We start from the raw sequence: 20,352 nt of genomic DNA, 5'->3' as shown, positions 1-20,352 counted from the left end.
CTTAACGTGTGAATTTCAGCCTGATCAGACAACGTTAAAGGGGGCTGGGGTTGACGGGTCGAAACTTTCGGCCAGATTTTCCCCATGAAGGAAAAGTCGGAGGGGAATGAAATTTGGCAGGTTTCTTAGTTGGAGCTTGGGATACGAAATGCATCCCTCCCATCCCTCTGTGACCACTGGAACCGAAGATCGCTTAAAATTGTCGTGGTTCGCCTCTTTAAAGAGGCATGAGTGTGCCTCCTTGATGAGAAGCAGCCTCGAAGTGATATCATTTGCTACTTGTGTCCCTTTAGTTTAAATGTCCATACACTCAAAAAGACCTTTCTCAGTTATCTCTTATTCTCAATATCTATAAGCAGAGTTACAACCAGAATTTGAAATAATTTATTTAACCGAATTTAAGGTAACATTTAGGTATTTCCCTTTGCCTTTGAATGCAAATAATCCTGATAAACATTCGCTTGGCTTTCATATTTCTTTAATAGTTTCTTCTTAAGTCCTTTGGAGATCTCTTTCCCTTCAGCGTCATGAGTCAGAAGTCCCTGAAAATAGTTTTCTTTGTTAATATATGGCTATAGTAAATCTCAAGCCAGACACTTGCCTAGTTAAACTTCTTAACAATTCACAATTGGGTGGCTGAAACCTAACAGATGACATGAAAGAAGTCACAAGAGATCGGGATTCCGCTATTTACTTTTGAGTGGTATCACTCGAGGATACCAAGTGCTACAATTTAGAAATTTAGTGCCGTATTGAAGTTCAAGTTCAAAGTGTCTTTTAATACCAATGTACTTCCATTTATAAACAAAAATATCCCAAAGGTCTCAATGGCCTCTTATATGGGAAAATATAAGTAAATATGAATTATATTCACTAGATTTTACTCACCAATCCCCACCCGAGTACAACCAGTCTCCGCACCACCTACCTTAACAAAAAAAATCTTTAACTGTATTGGCAGTTATAGTTCACCCAAAAAGGGAATTTTCAGTAATTAAAAAAAAACACTTTGTTAGAGTACAAGAATTCAATTTACGGAAGAATGGCAGCATAAACTTCCTTTTTCTGAAATTTTTGGCTAAATAAGACCATGATGAAAAAACAGCTGTATGTATGCATTGGATTACCCACAGTTCTTGACCACTAAAGTCCTAGCTTCGGCCCAACAGCGTGGTGCTACACCTGATTTCGAACTTTGGGAAGCATCATTACGACGTTGATATCAAACCCGCTGCGCCACCACAGGACAAACAAAAAACTGTTTCTTGTCCATACGGATATATTTCAAATCCTCTCCGACTAAGTCCCGGAACCCCTTTTCATTTAAAACTTATAATCACAATATTTCACATACAATGCGTTGCTTTTCTAGTCTCTGGCCAACTACCTTCTAGAATACCTTCCTTTTTTGGTTGTTTCATTTGGCACGATGAGAGGACTCCATGAAGATAGGAATTGACTAGAAAAACAATGAATCACAACTGCCGCGCCTAAAGATCGTGTCGTACGCTTTAAACCTTCTGAGATGAGTGCCAAAACCCGTCTGCAACGTTTTTTTTGAAAGGAGGTTCGGCAGATCAATGCCGATTATTAAAGGGTCACTCACTCTCTGTCACCTACTGTACACCCTGAAGTGTCGCTTTTTCGACCACACATGGCACCCTTCCGTCATACCATGCCACGTATGACAATCTTTGTGCCACGTGGGGTGTGTTTCTTTGGACATATTTTAGTTTTTATTTCGTAGTCGATCAACCTATCGACTGTGGGAAGACGATTCTTTACTGACGAAAAAATGGTTATATTGGGTGATCAATTCTCAGTTTTATAATGGTTGGGTTAGGCCAGGTATTTAATATAATGTATTCTGTAAGGCCCCCACTTTACATAATTTTATGTTGTAGTTTCCATAATTCTGTTATTAAAATATTATATTTTCAACAAATTTTTGCATATTTCATTAGGATTAACCTAACTTCACTTGTAAGAGTGTACTGGCTATTACGGAAATACCCAACTTTTCCAAGAAAAGTTGGGGGAATAATGGAGCTTCCCCCTCCATAAGGAGGGGGAAGCAGGAGGGCAAACATGCCATTTACATTTTACGTTTTTAAAGGGAAAATCGTGTGTTTGTACAATAAGGTGCTTTCTAATGAGAATAATAAAATTTATGCGGATATTCAAGGATGTTTTTCATAGCCCCTTCCTCCTAAAACTCAGCTTATGAGCACTCATGTATGTAAGGACTAACTTACGTTCGTTTTAATTTTTAATGTTGCTCCTTATTTTTATTTAAAAAAAACACTAGTTTTTAATTAATTTCTTGTCATTTTCAAAATGCAGAAAAATGATGCACCCCTTCTAGCCCCCCTCCCTCCATGGGGGTCCTCCTTAGGAGACAAAACCCATTGGACAACATTCCTAATTGGAAAGTTCCTCCCGCTTAAAATACCCCTATTTTTATGTTTCATTACTATTAACCTAACTTCAGGTCTTGAGTGTGGTCGCAATAACACATAAGTACCGATTTTATGTATTTGATTAAGGATTTCATGAAGAAGGGAGGGGAGGGTTCAGGGCTCTAAGCCTGCTTGTTTAAATTTCCTAGGTGAACAGTTAGAGGTACTTACGTATTACAGCAAACACACTCAGGTTCCTGATCTGAATTTGGGCAATATATTTGCACATTAGGGGGGGGGGTGAAGTATAGCGGGTCTGCAACTAAACTGTGTTTTCTTGCAGACAAAAATTATGCTGCATGTTATGAAGTAAGAATTGTTTTCAAACTTTATGATGTCCTATTACTTTACCCCCCCCCCAAAGTGCTAATTATATAAGTTCAATGTATCCTGTCATCCGTCACTTTTCTTTGTGGCTATGAGATTGAATTCTACCCTTGTATGTATCAGAAATGAATAAATGTAAAATAACTAGTACATATATGCAACCCTTTGCTCCTGCTGATGAATTCAGCAGCTGTCTATTTCAAATCATGCTCATAATAATTTGCCTCATTCTTAAATTAAAATAATCAAAAATAGCAGGCACTCTGCATCTAACACCCTCCTCTCGTTTGCAAGTCCTTCTCCACAATACAGGACAAAGCTCGAAATCTTAAAACTTTGAAGCCAACAAGCACATAGACCGTAAATAATTACTATTGGTCTTAGATTTCTTTGGCCCTGTTTTCCTGCCTACCAAACTTCAATCAATTCCAGGCAGTTTCAAAAGGAAGGTTGGTAGGGTTGATGGGGGGTAGGAAGCAGCTTATGCCTCTGAAAGTCTGCCCCCTTGTCTTAAGGTGCTTGTCTCTTAAGTTTTCAGCAAATTTGAGTACTTTCCAGTACTCAAATTTCCAGTTTCAAATTTGAGTACTTCTTTTCAGCAAATTATAAAAATCTATATACCTTTTCGCTTCAAGCAAAGTGGATCAGGTTTTTGTTCCTGCAATAAAGTAAGCAGGAAGAGGAAAATATAAGATCAGCCAAGAATTCAATTTGAAAATTATTGCAGCGGGTTCATTGTCGCAGTGAGTCAGAAACTAACGTGCTTTTACATCGAATCAGAACATATCTTGGTTTCGCATTATTTATACGATATGTCGCACAATGAAGTAATTAGCCCCTCGCAATTTTCAAAATGGCACAAAACAGATTGCTATTCGAAAAAAATAAGGTCATATACACGGAGAACTAAAACTAATATCAAAATGGCGCAAATCGTGAACAAATTTTTGTTAAAAAATAACTGGCCAGATCAACATAACTTGGTCAGATCATCAACGATTATTGCTCAGCGTTATAACAAACCCTTCTGTTTGGGAAATTTAAGAGTTTAAATAAAAAAAAGGAACAATTTTTTTTAAGTTTACAAGTGAAATTTTAAAAGACTTTTAAGCAGGATTTAAAGTTTTAAAGCTTAACTGTAAAAAATCAATAAATTAACTTACGCTAATTAGCTACTTGACGTAAAAGTAGAGCTCTAAGTTTTAAGTAGAGTTTTTAAGTTTTTAAGTAAAGAAATAAAGCATATAAAAAGGTTAGAATATTAGTGAATATTAGATATTAACATGATTAAATAATATAATTATATATAATTAATATAATATAATTAAATGTTGACAAAATAAATATTAATATTAAATATAATATAAAGTGAATATTAGAGTCTACGAGGGTCATTTGATAGTTTTCCTCAGTCCAAAACACAGAAACAGAAATTGCAAACTTAACCGGAACCATACAAAAAATTATTGGTAGCAAAGATGGCGATACTTATGGAACCCTGGGGAAATGCTCCTTTTTCTATATCAATTCTCCACCTTTCAGTAAAATTTCCCATACGTTACTTCAAGACAATATTTGAATACAGGGACAAGGAGAAGGTCTAAAATCTTAAGCATTCTTTCATTTTATTATAACTTTGAGTTTATATGGTTAGGTTAGACCAAAGACTCACCTAAGTTAATACACCCCATATTGCGGGGGAGGGGTTGAGAAAAACGTCTAGTCTTATAAAGCTTAACTAAGGAATTCCTATCATGCATATTTTAAAGAACTACATGGTCGTCAAACTGCGAATATTTATCTGTCTCTTTTCTAAAAAGGTCACCGGGAGGGATAGCTTGAAGAGCAGCTTTCTCCGTTTCCTTCGCAGCAGCTTCAGCCTTCTTTCTCTCCTTCTCTTGTCGTTTCTTTTCTTCTTCTGCCCTTTTAACATCTCTTTCTTTAATGAGAATTTCAGGCGATTCAATCTTTATTATAAATTTACCTAAAATCCAATAGTCTAAATTGAGTGGATTCCAGTGAAAAATGGACTAAAGACATCCTCATGGGCTGGCAGTAAAATTTTGCAAATGTTAATAGATATATTGTTCCAAGTACCCACAAAGAGATGGAAATTACGGAATTTTGACAAAAAAATGTGCAAAAAATCTCTACTCCTGATTTTTCTCTAACGAGCCAAATCAGATTGGAAGTTACGACTAACCAGTCAAACTCCCCTTTCAAATTTTAGAAAGTTTCTTCAAGACAGTAGAATATCCGTAATTGGCTGCATATAGAAAACTTCATCAACTTTATGAGCGACATTATTTAGCTAACTCAACACAATGTAAGTAGGCCATAATCAGTAAATAAAAAATAGATACGAACTAATAAATCAGCAATTTTCAATATAATTCGATTTCCCCCAGCTCAGGTCTACATGACCTGTCGAAAAATAATGTGTAAAGAGTATCAGAAGGAAACAATGAAAAAAAACAATTAAGAAGGGATAATATAATTATCATTACAGAAAAACCATGCTGATCTCGATAGAAAATCGATCAAAGCAAAAAATGGAATTTACTATAAAAAAAATGTCGCCTGTGGAACAACCTATATTATAGGCGAGTATCCTGTCACTGGACTATGCACTTAACCCTTCATTACACCACTATTATATTTTCTAGTTAGTGAAAATGAGTAACAAAAAATTCCTGGAAAAGAATCGACTATAGACAAACAAAAACTTTAGAGTAAATTCCAGTATTAGAAACATTGTACTAGACCTTTTTGAGAGTCGAGCCGGGTTTTTTACATTCTAATAATACCGTTTGTGGACAACTACCATCGTTGAAATTGGATCCCACGACCTATATCATTAAAACAATCTGCAATCAAAGTAACTTTTTCTAAAACACTATCGACTAGCTGAAGTTTTCTAAGGCGAATCAATAATATAATTTTCCTGTTTTTTGTTGTTGTTTTTTTCAGTTTTCCACAAGTTCAGAGGTCTCTATACTAACGAAATTGCGACAATACGTTTGCTTTATCTTTTTTTAATTACTTTTTCTGGATAACTATTGACTTGTTAAGGCTTTTTGAGGCAAACTTTTATAGTTTCATGCGTTTATCCATATTTCAAGAACTTCAGAGATCTCTAGATCAAAGAAATTGCAAAAAAATGTTTGCTTTGTTGAGTCATTAAGGCATTTTATTCTTTGAATTCTGGTAACCTAAAAACCATACTAGCTAAATACACTTCGATTAACACTAAAAATTAAACAGAAAAAAAGGCCGGTACTATGACCCGACAAGGCTTAACCAAAGCGGAGGGGGAGTGGAGATAACATCCCCTACGGAAAAAAGGCGCTTATATTATGTTGCTCTTATTAAATAATTTCCATATTTAATTTTATTGCTTGCCAGTAGAGATAAAAATAAAAATAAAATATAACTGCAGTTATTTCAAGTATATACACTATACAGTGAGCAACAATAATAAACATAATAAAAAAATTAATACCTTTGGATCTAATATTTCCATTGCAGTAATCCCTGTAGAAATGCATTAGACCAGGGCTTCTTAAACTTTTGTAATTCCCGACCCCATTTATGATTGCGAGTTTCTTAACGACCCCAACAAATATAAAAGAAAAATAAATTAATATTTTTTGATAATATATTTATTAGGTAACAATATACATATGCATATGAAAATATATAAATTTAGAATTCGTTTTGAAACATATAAAAATCTAAAATTGAAATTTGCACAAAATGTTATAGAAATGTTTTTATTATAGTTTCAAAAACAAAAGTGGATTCTGACCGTCTTAATTCTCTCGAACATATCCAAGTAGTTGCGTGGTAAATATTAAATTAAAGTTTACGTTAAAAATTTAATGAGATGGATGTGCATGTTTTTTATTGCATAACAAATCAAATCTTGGTGTAATGTTTGAAACTGCTGAACGTAAGACAACATTTTTTATCGCTGAACGGTATTGGAATTTAATGTATGCTAAAGCTGAGAAAGTAGCTTCACATAAATATGTGGTGTTGAATGGCAGAAAGCTCAGCAAATTCCTCTTGAGCTTTAAGCGGCTGATGATCAGTCTTAATTAAGTCAATCCAAAACGGCTTTTGAATCCAAACTTTTTTTGTTAATCAACATTTAATATAAAAATGTCCAGAACTGTATTTCTAGCCCTTTTAAGTGATCTACAATAGTTTTTGCATCTCTTCGTTTTTTTTTAAATCGTGAACAAGATAACTCCCTCAAATCACTAACTGCCATGTGGAGCAGACTTTGAGAAATGGTCATACCATCAGAGCCACCAGAAACCTTTTTTAGAAAGAGTTTCAACCATTTTCCCCAGTCTCCTCTGTTGTTAACGGAGCAAAAATTTTTGGAAGTAAAGTACTTTCATCAATCGAAGGTTTCCCTTTAAAAAAGATTTAACAAAAAATACTGGAGTAATACAGTTGTGACAGATTAGACTACAAGCGGCCAAGCCTATCTAGGTTTTGGTTTCACTGGTTCGCCTGTGAGTCCATGCAAATACAGTCTCAGATTTTGCATACAAGTCCAGTGGACATTGTCCGTCACGCGTCAACTCAAAATCAATCAAATCTTTCATCCCTTGGTTTCACGACTATCTATCTTAGTTCTGCCCTAGGAATGAAGTATGGACGGATGATAGATAGACTTATTTATGAAAAAATGAACAGACATCCTTTATATACAATCCTAAAAAGGGCTTGACTTTTTCTAAAATTACCCATGACTATGTTCACAAAATCAAGTAGTTGTGGGCATCAAGTCATGGCTACTTGTAGAAAAAGCCAAGACAGATACAGCTATCTCAAACCATTCTTTCATGTGGAGGGGCCTTTGAGCAGAAGCAATCTCCACAGAGCGATCAGAAACCTTCTCTATTCCAACTATTTTTTCAACGAAAAAAAAATCATTGCAAGGAACTGTAATACACGTAGAATACTCCTACCCTGTTAATGAGTTACTGAGTTATATAATTTTTGTAAGTAATATTGGTTTTCGTAAAATAATCAGTGGAAGAATACCGGAGGGGCTACTTTGGTGCGGTAAGGTGCTTTTTTTTTAGCGCTGACCTCCACATCTCCCAAGAACTTTGGGATAATCCATCGATAAGCAAAAATTTGACGTTATTCAAGTCTAGTAGATGTGTTTGCATTTTTTTTTTTTTTTTTTTTTGTAGAATCATTATGAAATTGAAAATTGAATTATGTTTTTCTTCTGGGAAGTGCCAAAAATATGTATTAAAAGGCTAAATAGGCTACAATATACTATTAGGCAAATAATAGGTTAACATCAATATAGCATAATAATAGGCTGCATAATAGGCAATTAATAGGCTACAAAATACTTACTGTTGCTGAGGAGGTTTCGGTTGGAAATCCTATAAATTCATCTTTGGGTATAACTGCAAGCACTTGAAACATGTGTGTGATGAAAACGGTGATGTTTTTTAAAACTTCTCTATTAGGCACTTTCTGTTTTTCTAAATAAATATAAACGTCGCTGACTAATTCCTGCATTGTGTCAATTGCACTTCGGGTGTTGATATTATCTGAAAGACAGGGTAAAAAAAAATAAACAAAATACAGTTATACATATACATATACATAAGTAATTTGGAAATAAGTTCCAAATGGAACTGGAGTTACTAATTGTGTTGCGAGAGCAACACTTTGGTTTTGTCGTTTTTTTGTTTCTAGCTAGCTGTTCCTAAATTTCAGCTTGTTCGTAGAAAGTGGTAAGGGTCTAACCTTTGCGGTTTTTACAGAAAGTGTAGACCTTAGGTTGGATTGATTAATATGTCTTTGCTTTGGAAAGCTTCGTAAAACTCTTGCCTAGGGCAAAAATATATTGTTTCTACCCATTTCAGTTTGTGATTTCAGCTGAGTTTACCGTTCGGTTTTTTGCACTTGGGATTGCGGTAGAGAAATGGCATCATATGTACCTCTTACACATTAAAAGCTCTCTCATTGCTAATGAGTTAGTGTACCTAGAATTTGAGCTCTAAAAAGGCAATTTCATTTTAGGTCACCTTTTTTCGGCAAGATCTTCAATCAAAGGTGGTGTCATCACATGGAAATCCTAATGATTTTAGGTCACCTTTGTCGGCAATATCTTCAATCAAAGGCGGTGTCATCACAGGGAAATCTTAATGCGGCCAAAATTCCTCAAATAGTATTTATTTTACGCCGATTCATAGCGTTTTCCTAGCAGGTATGCTAGAAAATGTTAGGGACTGCCCTTTCTTAAACTTGAAAAAGAAACTGATCCGTTATATCAAAATATTCATACTTTCTAGTAATATAAGTTTCATTGAAATGGGATATTTTTTTTTCTTCGGCACAAAACAGAAGAAGCTATACAAATTATATATTGGTTGGGCAAACAAACCAAAATAGTTCATAATGAACGAGGTAGGGCAATCCTTTAAAGTATCGAATCCCCGTAAGTACACATTTTTGTGACAATCCTAATCTTTCCTATAAGCTAAATTATTTTTGACACATAAATTACCTAATGTTTACATTTTTTTTTTTATTATTCCGCGAAAGATTACAAAAAATTTCGGCAGCTAGATTATATACATTATTTTTTAAAGAAACATTCTGATAATCTAAATTAATGTAGTAAAAAGCATTGTTTGCGACTAGACATCCAGATGGCCATGCATGACAGTCTTAATATTTTTGTGAACGCTACTATAAGAACTTATAATAAAAGCAATGACGGCAGATCTCACAATTTATTTAGTGCTCCATGTATTTTCATTTCATGCACTCATGATAATTGAATACATTTCATGTATTTGCAAGCATTAACCAATTTAAAAAAAAAATGATTACATGGTAGTCCGACGAAGAACAGCGCGCAGCCCGTTTCTGCAACAAGCATTTGTTTGTCTGTGTTTAGGTTTTAAGAGCAGCAACCTTAATAGGTCTTATTATAAAGGCCAATAATATAAACATTATAGTACATTCCCATAGTGGACGTATTGTTTTTATGCAATAAAAATAAATAATGATTTAATTTCTACGTGGATGTATAAAAGAACCAGAAAACAGGGAGTACTTAAGAAATTTATAATATCTATTTTTAATTTCTTTTTTTACGCCTATTTCTGGTAAAGAAATGTCTTATTGTTGAAGAAACGGAAAAAAAACATCAAAGTTTGGTTATACGTAAATAAATAGAATAAAATAGAATTTTATTTTAAAATTTTCTATCACAGCATGGTTGTCGAATTTGAATTTTACGTCAAACAAGCACTAGTAAAAGTCAAAAATAAAAAGTAAATAGATCACACTAAAATTAATGAAAAGATATAAGAAATATGATGAGTGAAAACTTTGTCAAAAAGTCAAAAAAGAAAAAACAAATAGATGACAAAAAAAATTAATGACTCATTTTCCTGGCTATTGAAGTAAAAAGTTCTTACCACACAAAGCAGTATGCACTGCTTCTTTCTTCCTTCTAAATGTAGCTATCAGGGTCTTATCTTCCACAGTGAATGGCTGATAGTCAACATTGACGTCCTCTGGTTTTTGTCGTAGTATAGATTTCACTGCGAGGAAAAAATCCTAAAATTGAACTTCACGTTTAAAACTAATGTAAACTTCACGTATAGCTCAGTGAAAAATTTAATGAAAATAAACTTTACATTCATTAATCAATATTTTACTGTTCCATAAAACTTTTAAACAACACATTATTATCCAATATAGCATAGTTTACACCTGGAGCCATCTTAGGTCTATTCACACCTGAAAACTACGATTTTCTAAGATTTTTCCTTTGGCTGTTTGACAAAAATGAATTTTTTATGGCAGCATAATATTTTTGTTAGTGCTGCCAACTTGAATACAATTAATTTGACAAAACTTATTCGCTGAATTTGACAACACTTTCCACTTGTAACAATTTGAATATTAACTTTCAGTGGATTCACAAAAAAGAAAAAAATTATCTTCAAAATTATAGCCCCATCTTCTAAAGCTATTTGATGCCATATGCTTTTAGAACATTTTCATCCATATTCTTTTTCTTTTCTTTTTTTTTTTTGGCACCCGCTACTAGTAAAACTACAACTGTAAATGAAGTTCTTTTTCATTAAATAGATTTCCTGATTTTTCATAATTTAATCAATCAATCAGATCAATTTAGCCAGATAACAATATATTTTAAGAAAGGCTTTGGTCTAATACAGCATATATTAACTAAAAAAAACTTCTTGTAGAGTTTCCTTTAAATCCTAATTAGATATCTGCTATTCTAAGTTTATTCAAACTGATTTCAAATAATAGAGCATAAGAAAGTTTTCTCAGATCAATTGCTAGTTTTTGAGGAGTTCCACAAGGGACTGTTTTAAACTCAATTTTTTCTAGTCACGACCAACAATACTGGCACTGATACAGAAAGCAGATGGAAGGACGTCGATGACTTAAGGTTAGAGGAAATATGCGCTAAAAGTTGCCCCATCAGAGCCGCAGCAACCGCTGAAAAAGTAAAACAGGAGTCAGCGCATTCACTAATGACTTTGAATAGACATAATTGTAAAATTTTATCTTTTAAGAATTTTAATACTAATTTCGATCCCCCGCCCCTGTCACTGGACAACTAATACTAAACAAACCAACTACTAGGAATAACTTTCAGTTCTTATTTCAAGTGGCAGGTGCTCACTGCAGAGTTGGTGAAGATAGGCAATGCTAGCTTACAAATGTTAAAATTTTCACAGAACTTAGTGTGTTCCATCATTCCATCTTTTAAGAATCTACTGTACCTATATTAGGCCATTTTTACAAAATGCTGCCCCGGTATGGCATTTTGGCTTAACTTTGAAACAATCAGGCCGTATGGAAGAAAATCTGAAGGGTGCTCTTGTTACTATTTCCCGCGGCCCAAATTCTGAATTATTAGTTAAAATTCATTTAGTTTCGCTGGAGTAAAAAAGGCTAAAGCCGCTTTTTTAGTCTTTTTTGAAAAATTGCTTGAGTACCTGTAAACACCGTGAAATCCTTCCCTCAAATTTTATCCCCAAACAATCTCCAAGGGTTGTCACGGGGCCAGTCCCGATGCTGAAAGAAATAAACGCGATGCGTTATGAAAAAATGTTTGTTCCATGTAAAATGTAAACCTTTGATAAACTATGTATTTAGCATTTTTCTTTTTTTACTTATACATTATTTTGACTGATAATAAGTATTTACGACACAAACCGTAATTTATCAATAGCCAATGACAGCGTTTGTTTCCAGAACAAAATGATCTGATTCACTGATTGAGATATATATGGTGACGTAAGTTTCCACTAAATCAAAGCCATCAGATTTTGCTTCCCCTGTCTTTGGTACTTGATAAAATGAAAGAGGAAAAAAGGAACTTGCCACAGTAGCAAGTTTCAATGCCCAGCAAAGAATTCCCCAAATAATTTTAGCACACTACCCTAAGCTATTACTAAAATACACTAGGACACAGCAGTTCAATTCAGTTTATTAACATCAAAATAAATGGACAACAATATTTTTCTACCCCTACAAGGCTCCATGGCCCGTTACATAGGGGGTTAAAACAAACATAAATACCAAATAAAGAGTCTCTTCTTAAAAAAAAAGCAAGAAATCCAATTAAATAATTTTGTGTTATTTTCACTTACCACTTCATCCCTGAAATTTAAATCCAAGTCCACACCCTCTCCCACCATCACAAAAACACAATAATTTAAATTAAATAAATAAACGTGCTAAAGCCTAGCATCTAGAGATGTCGCCCTACCCTCATTATTCATCATATTGTTAAACATATAACAATATTAATTTTAAACCAATTCAAAAATAATTTTTTTCTCAAATTTATTCCCCATTATGTTTATCAACCAAAAATATTTTTAGTTGGGTTTTTAAGGTATCAAACGAATGAATGCTACAGACATTATCAGGGAGTAGGTAAAATAGTACCAGGGTTAACGGGTATGGGCAAAGAGTATGTGTAACCTACTACACTGAAAATTGGCTCTAGTGTCGACAAAATCACTACCCCCATCTAGCGTTTGGCGTTTCTTGACATTTTTTCATCAAGCCATCAGATTTTGTTTCCGCTGTCCTTGGTACTTTAAGAAAGGAAAGAGGAAATAAAGAACTTTACACAGTAGAAAGTTCCGATCATAACAAGTGATTGTTGGCTAAACTGAACAGGTGAGGCATGATCCCTTAATAAAATAATGAGAATTAGAAATAAACACGCGATACATAAACTAGATTAATCTACACTGAAATGATTACTAAAGAAGGTCATTCGGAAGCTGAAATAGATAGAAAAAATGACGCTCAGTGTACGCGTGACGCATATTTATTCTATTTTTAGTACTTTTTCCCCAAAAACACTTTTAAATTGACAATGCAAGAAAAATAGCAACTATTTCAAACAGTAACCATAGTTTGAGAATGCTATTTTTTTTTTTTAAATTTAGTTTCAGCCAACTTTATATTTTACCCAAATTTCTGTTGCAAGGTATGGTGCCTTACATTTGCAACTTAGTAACATATTTTAGCAAATAAATGTAGCGCTATACCTCAAGGCAGCCAAACTTTTTCTTTTTTTTTTTAAACCTCGCATAAAAACACTTGAATCAAAAGTCAAAAAGAGTGTCTAAGGATACTATTCTAACTCTATACCAATCTAACCCTTCACTATTGCAAAAATTGCAATATTTTCTGTTAATTGTCACCTTTTTTTGTGAGGAAACCAGCAAAAAGTTTGGTAACAGTAAGGGTCATACCGTAGATAAAAAAAAATACAAACCGACAAAAATAAATGAATAAAACAATAAAAAAGAAAAAATAGAAACTGTCGGATTTCAACGTCAGTCCATAGTCAAGATAAGTTTTTTAAAATTGAATTTTATTAATTAAAGGATGGAAAGAAAATACACTAGCTAACAAGAATCTGACGAAAGGATTTTGTCAGAATCTCATACAAAGGATTTTTTCTCCCCAAGTTTTACCCAAGAAGCTTCCATAAAATAGAAAAAGTTAGCCTTATAATTTTAACCTTCAGCCCCCCTCCCCTGGCCCCTAGGAAAATTGCTTGATTTCCCGTAAAGCTTGATTTTCAAATGTATAGTATGCAGTAATAATCATGTACAACATGCATAAGTAGTCGTGCATTCGTCCTTCCTCTTCAAGTATCCTTCCTAAGTAAAATATGAAATTCTCTTTTACAGAGGGAGCTCAAACCTCTGTCTATGGTCATCAGACATGCTGAATTTAAATTTACTGGACGGTTTCAACTATGTGCCATGTATATCTTCTTTTTTTCATCTTGAAATAGTTTTTTTTAGAAAGTAGATTGGATGCGGCAGCTTGTTTTTATTTAATTACTAGTGGTAAAATGTTTGTCATGATTGGACCCATTTTAGAAGTGTATTTCCTCTTTTTCTGAAACTATTCAAATTTTCATATATTGTCAACTTTGGGTAGGTAACTTTAGACTTGATTAGTTTTTACATATTTGGAACCAGCTCACAAACTAGTTTCCTCGATGTGTGTATTGTTTTTGAAATTCTGTTTTTAAAAAGAATTTAGGTTACTATGGACAAGCATATCTGAAAGTTGCGAATGCAGTGGCATCAATTCACCGAAATTCGAGAGGAGCAAAAAACAAATGTATTTTTCAGATGTAGAAAGGGAAGGGGTCATTTTTTCAGTGAAAGTGGAAAAGGGTGTTTTTCAATGAAAGCAAAAAAAGGAATTTTCTAAATATGAGGCGGCAGTACCCCACCCTCCCCCTCCAATTTACACCACTGTATGTATTTAATCTGTAGGTATTTTCTAATCTCTTAAAGTTTTAAAAATGTCTTAAAATCTTAATTACAATATCGACAGACTCCATGTCGATCAAGGGGCTATTTCAGGTAATGTGTTGGTGTATACTCCGACAGTTCTGTGAAGTTTCATAAGCATTCTAACCCCAAGGAAAGAAAGACATGAAAAGTAGAAATTTTTGTCAGAATTATCCAATCATGGATGTTCGTCATACTTGAGATGAGTATTTGAATGAATTAAGAAAAATATTCATGATTAAGGCAAATTATTCTGAATTTCTATTTCGACTGTGGGGTTTCTTTTCTTTCTTGCAATATTTCTGTGATTCCAAAGGAATTTGCTTTGATTGTTAAGAAAAGTATTAGCTCCAGTTGTTAGAATCTTATATTCCTATGCTCCAACCCTTAGTGCTCAAATTCTATTCCAATTCATTTATTCTAGGTGTCTGGATGACATTCGTGTTGACCGCACTTTGCTACCCTATCACATCAGCGGAAAATATATCGTTGCTGTAAGTGTCCCAATCGGTGTACCTGCTCCTGCCATAGTTGCCACACTTCGACGCTTCACGAATGTCGAATTTATCTGTCGTCATTCATTAATTTGGCCAGGTCTATGTGGCTCTCAACCATGCTTGGATGGAGGCAGTTGCATCGAAGTCAGTGGCGTAACCTACCAGTGCAAGTGGCATGAACGATTTTTTGGCGCTAAATGTGAAATTGATAGCGATCCATGCGCATCTTCTCCCTGCTTATATGGCGGTTTTTGCTTCAATTTACAAAATGATTATAGATGTCAGTGTCCCAAAAACTTGACAGGTAAGCTAAAGGCTAGTCTTCATTATGTATTTTCGACTACATATAGAAATAATAATTTGATATGGAAGAGAGACCCGAATCACTCTTCATGTTCTATGGATTGACAGAAGAAAAAGTTTAACTCGTTGCTTTTTCAGCATCGTTATTGAAAATAGAAGAGACCAGTGTTGCCAACACGTTCAACTGTACTGTTTTCGCTAAAATTTAGGGGCTTTTGTACAATGCGGTAAAAAGCTGAGACAAATTATAAAACGAATAATTTACTGCTGTGAATCTGACCATTACTCAATAACACTTCAAGTTGAAACTAAACTAATAAATGACAATCTAACATAAAGGAAACTTTAATAGATAGGAATATTTGGTGCACTAAAACGAGGTAAATGACCTAAATATTGTCATAAGAATCAATTCGGAAATCCCTCGGGACGCGCGCTGGAATTTTTCTCGAGTGAGGGGATAGCAAAAAAAAAATAGTAAAGTAAAACAGAGTGAAGTTGCTATTGATACATTTTCGGCAATAACATTTATTTTTCCTAAAAATGTCTAAATGTATTTTTTACTGTTTGCTTTTTAGACTACAAATTTATTTTCCACTCCGAATCCGGAATGTAATTTCTTAACTTTTATCAAAATTAAGTCAAACTTAATTTTGGAGCTAAGGGATATTATTTTCAGTTCTTATTTTCAAGTTTTAATTGAGTAGCCTAATTTTAGTAAACTTCTTGAATTCACTATGGTTTTTTTTTGTCACTAAAATAATTTATTTTCACTACAAAGGTCTACATGAATTTTTGCTATTTAATTTTCACAAATTTTCTTTCCTCTCCAATTGCAAAAGGTATATTTATGAAGCGAATCTTATTCTAGAGTTAACGTATATTTAATATATAAATCTTAATTAGAGTTAAAATAATAAAAAAAATTCCAAATTTTTACGTGCAGTTTTAATTGAATAACCTTTTTAATATAACGTTGCGAATTCGCTGCATTTTTTTTTTGTAAAGGTGATTCTATTTGCTACAAATGTCTTCATTTATTTTTTGCTATTTTCTTTTCACTGTTTGAACTTCAAATTTATTTTCCACTATAGATGCTGAAGTTAATCTCTGAACTCCTATAAAAATCGCTGAACTCTAATAAAATTCATTACATTTTTCAGCGTAGAGAAAAAAATACTTTAATTCTAATTTTTTCATTGTTTTTTAAATTTAGTTTTAGATTTCATTTAGAATTCGATACAGATATTTTTTTCGCTGATTTGCTTTTCGCTTTTTCTCTTCTGAAAATTTTTTTTCCACTACAAATGCAGAAAATAATCTCCAAATTCTAGTTAAAAAATATTTCGTATTTTAGAGTTAAGGCTATATATTTTTGCTGTCTTAAATTCAAAATAACATTGATTCTACTAAAGTCACTCTTTATATTTTTTACGAAATTTAAAATGGAATCACTCTATTTAGGAATTACATAAAAAAAACTAGTTTTTTAACTGAAAGTAAGGAGCGACATTAAAACTTAAAACGAACAGAAATTACTCCGTATATGAAATGGGTTGTCCCCACCGCAATCCTTCGCTCTTTACGCTAAAGCTTTTAATTGTTTTAAAAAACAGAATTGTGGCAAAGAGCCAAACTTTAGCGTAAAGAGCGAGGGATTGCGGAGGGGACAACCCATTTCATATACGGAGTAATTTCTGTTCGTTTTAAGTTTTAATGTCGCTCCTTACTTTCAGTTACACAAACTAGTTTTTTTATATAATTTCTGAACGTTTTTGAATTAATGCATGTTTGATTGTGGTTTTCCACACATCAATTATTAAAATGAAATTTGCATATTAATTCCTTTTTTGGCTAAATGGCTTTCTCTTAGTTTTGATCAGACAATTTTGAGAGATAAAGGGTAGGGAAAGAGGCCTAGTTGCCCTGCAATTTTTCGGTTACATAAAAAGGCAACTAAATTTTAATTTTCAACGAATGTTTTTATTAGTAAAAAATATACGTAACTTAAGAATTAACTTACGTAACAAACTTTTATATTCTTAAATTTTTGTTATGTATATGAGGGGGTTTGTACCCTCGTTAATACCTCGCTCTTTACACTAAATCGTAAGTTTTGTCCCAATTCTGTAAGAATGACCCCTGAATCAGAAAGGCTGTAGAATAAATAGTTGAAATTCCTAAAAATACTATAGCATAAAGAGCGAGGTATTTATCTCCTCCTAAATACATCGCTCTTTATGCTAAAGTATTTTTAGAACCCCTCATATGCGTAATAATCTCTGTTCGTTTTAAGTTTCAATGCTACTCCTTACTTTCAATTGGAAAAACGTTTTCATGTTTATTTTTTCATTATTTTTTTATAGTAATTTTAGAAAATCCTGCGCCCTTTTCATTGAATTTCTGTTCCCCCTTGACATATTTTTCCAAGGAAAGATCCTCCTACATAGCCCCCTCCCCTCAAACTCACAACCCCACCCCCAAAACCAAAACAAATCCCCTTGAAAAGGTCTGTACGCTTCCCAATAACCATTATTATATGTAAACACTGGTCGAAGCTTGTAACTTGAAGCCCCTCCCCCAGGGACTGTGGGGGTGTAAGTCATTCCCAAAGACATAGTTATTCTGGTTTATGACTATGCGGAAAAAATGGCTATCTCAAAATTTTGATCCGTTGACTTTGGATAAAAAATGAGCGTGGGAGGGGGCCTATGTGTCCTCCAATTTTTTGGTCACTTAAAAACGGCACTAGAACTTTTCATTTCCGTTAGAATGAGCCCTCTTGCGACATTCTAGGACCACTTGGTCGATACGATGACCCCAAGGAAAAAAAAACAAAAAAAAACAAATAAACACGCACCCGTGATTTGTCTTCTGGCAAAAAATACGAAATTCCACTTTTTTGTAGATAGGAGCTTGAAAGTTTTGCTATAGGATTCTCAGATACGCCAAATGCGACGGTGTGATTTTCGTTAAGATTCTATGACTTTTAAGGGTTGTTTCCCCCTATTTTCCAAAATAAGGCAAATCTTTTCAGGCTCGTAACTTTTGACGACAAAGATTAAATTTGATGAAACTTATATATTTAAAATCAGCATAAAAATATGATTCTTTTGATGCATCTATTAGCATCAAAATTCCGTTTTTTAGAGTTTCGTTTACTATTAAGCCGGGTCGCTTCTTACTACAGTTCGTTACCACGAACTGTTTGATTACACGGTCGATGTCTACCTCAATATTTCGGTGAATGTTTATAATGGCTAGTACTGTCAGTCTAGAGTCCTGTCAGTTTAGAGCTCTTCGTTAGTATTTTCTTTTCTATTCATCCTAAAATATTCGAATAAGACCAAAATCGTCACAAAAATATGAACTCTAATAAAGATGGATGTAGGTATGTGCTTCAAACTAAGTATACGAGTCGAAATGCTCCTTAAAAACAAAAGTAATTATATGTTTGTTATCTTTGTGTTTGATAGGTATAGATCGGTGATTTAAACTCTCAGGGTTTCCATCTGTTGATATTTCTAATTATTTTTTTTTAATCTTGAGACTTTCGGATATTCAATTCAAACGTTAAATCTCGATTTGTCTGTTGAACAACTTGAAATTTGACTCATATTTAGCATTTAGTTAGAGAATCGTCCTGTAAAAATTATGATTTATTAACAACCAAATTGTTGAAATATTATTGGATGGCATGTATCAAAATAAGTATAAAAATCTTTAGCGATATATATTATAGCAGTTTAGACAATTTTATGGACAAACATATTCAAGCCCCATACAAAAACATAACTATATTTTTTGACTGGTTGGTATTGAGAAGGTGAGAAATTCTGAAGTAATATCGTAGTTGCACTCCGTTTCCGTGGTTAACTCAAGTTGTGTGATTTTCTATTTTTATCAAAATTTTACTAGTAAACTTTCGAAAAAAAATCGATGCCATTCCACTGATTCAAACTGAGAATTCCGAGACCCATCTGTGCCAGCTAAAAAACAACATAATTATTTGTCTTCCTTTATAAACAAATATTCGAAAATCTATTCTTCTGAAATGATTACTGCAACCTTCAAGGAGTTTTTTGCCTCATATACTTGGTTTTAAGGATATACTTACACGAGCCTTTGTTAAAGTTTAAAGGGTATGGCCTTTATTTTAATGTTTTAGGGTGAACAGAAGTGATTTGTCATATAATGCAGAGCTTTATTTTAATTGAAATAGGCAGTAAAGTGGCTACCAATTGCTCACCAAAATCCAAAACTTAAACTAATAATTTCTGCACTTCTCATACATTTACTTTCTATTATACAAATCTCCCAAAAAACAACCCCGCTTCGCAAAAAAAAAGAAAACCCAAAAACCAAAACAGACAGCCAAAAAAGTAATGATATCAATTTCTTCACCTCGGTGACATAGCAAGACTCGAAAACAAAATTTTGACTGAAAAAAAGAAGAAAATATTTTGCTTTCCAGCCGCGTTGTGATAGCACAATCCTGAAATGTCGTTTCGGCAGCCTAAAGAAGTAGGACCCCTTCTTGTTATTACGAAATGAAGATTTTCGCCTCCAAGTTCGCTATTGTGGTAATGGGGACAGATTCTCTTGATAAACCTAAACTTAATTAAATACTTTTTGGCGGTTGGGTCATTAGTATAATCTAGCAGAGACTGCATTAAGTAACTAAAACCTTGTTTCAAACTTTTTTGCAAAAAGAAACAGTCTTTAAATACTCAACTATTAAAAATCGATTACAAAATAAAATAACTTTCGTCCCAACCCAAACCAGAAAAAGTGGTTCCGATCTCAAATCCACCACTGCGTGAAGGGGGGGGGGGGGTCCTGTTCCCCCTGGATCCGGCACTGGGTCTAGTTCTTAGTCCTATATAATAAAAC

At 33.6% G+C, this 20,352-nt stretch overlaps 1 long non-coding RNA gene across 1 annotated transcript; it reads right to left on the bottom strand.

Annotated features, from left to right (window-relative positions):
- Positions 1–413: 413 nt before the first annotated feature.
- Positions 414–10,402, bottom strand: LOC136042457 (uncharacterized). Its single transcript, XR_010621314.1, has 3 exons — positions 10,259–10,402; positions 8,175–8,374; positions 414–542 (listed from the first exon to the last, which is right to left on the bottom strand). It is a non-coding gene; the product is annotated as an uncharacterized LOC136042457 (long non-coding RNA).
- Positions 10,403–20,352: the final 9,950 nt, after the last annotated feature.

This window comes from Artemia franciscana, unplaced genomic scaffold (assembly GCF_032884065.1).
Source record: "Artemia franciscana unplaced genomic scaffold, ASM3288406v1 Scaffold_1313, whole genome shotgun sequence".
Taxonomy (NCBI): domain Eukaryota; kingdom Metazoa; phylum Arthropoda; class Branchiopoda; order Anostraca; family Artemiidae; genus Artemia; species Artemia franciscana.
Note: the sequence above shows the minus strand (reverse complement) of the source record. Positions and strands in the feature narration are given on the sequence as shown.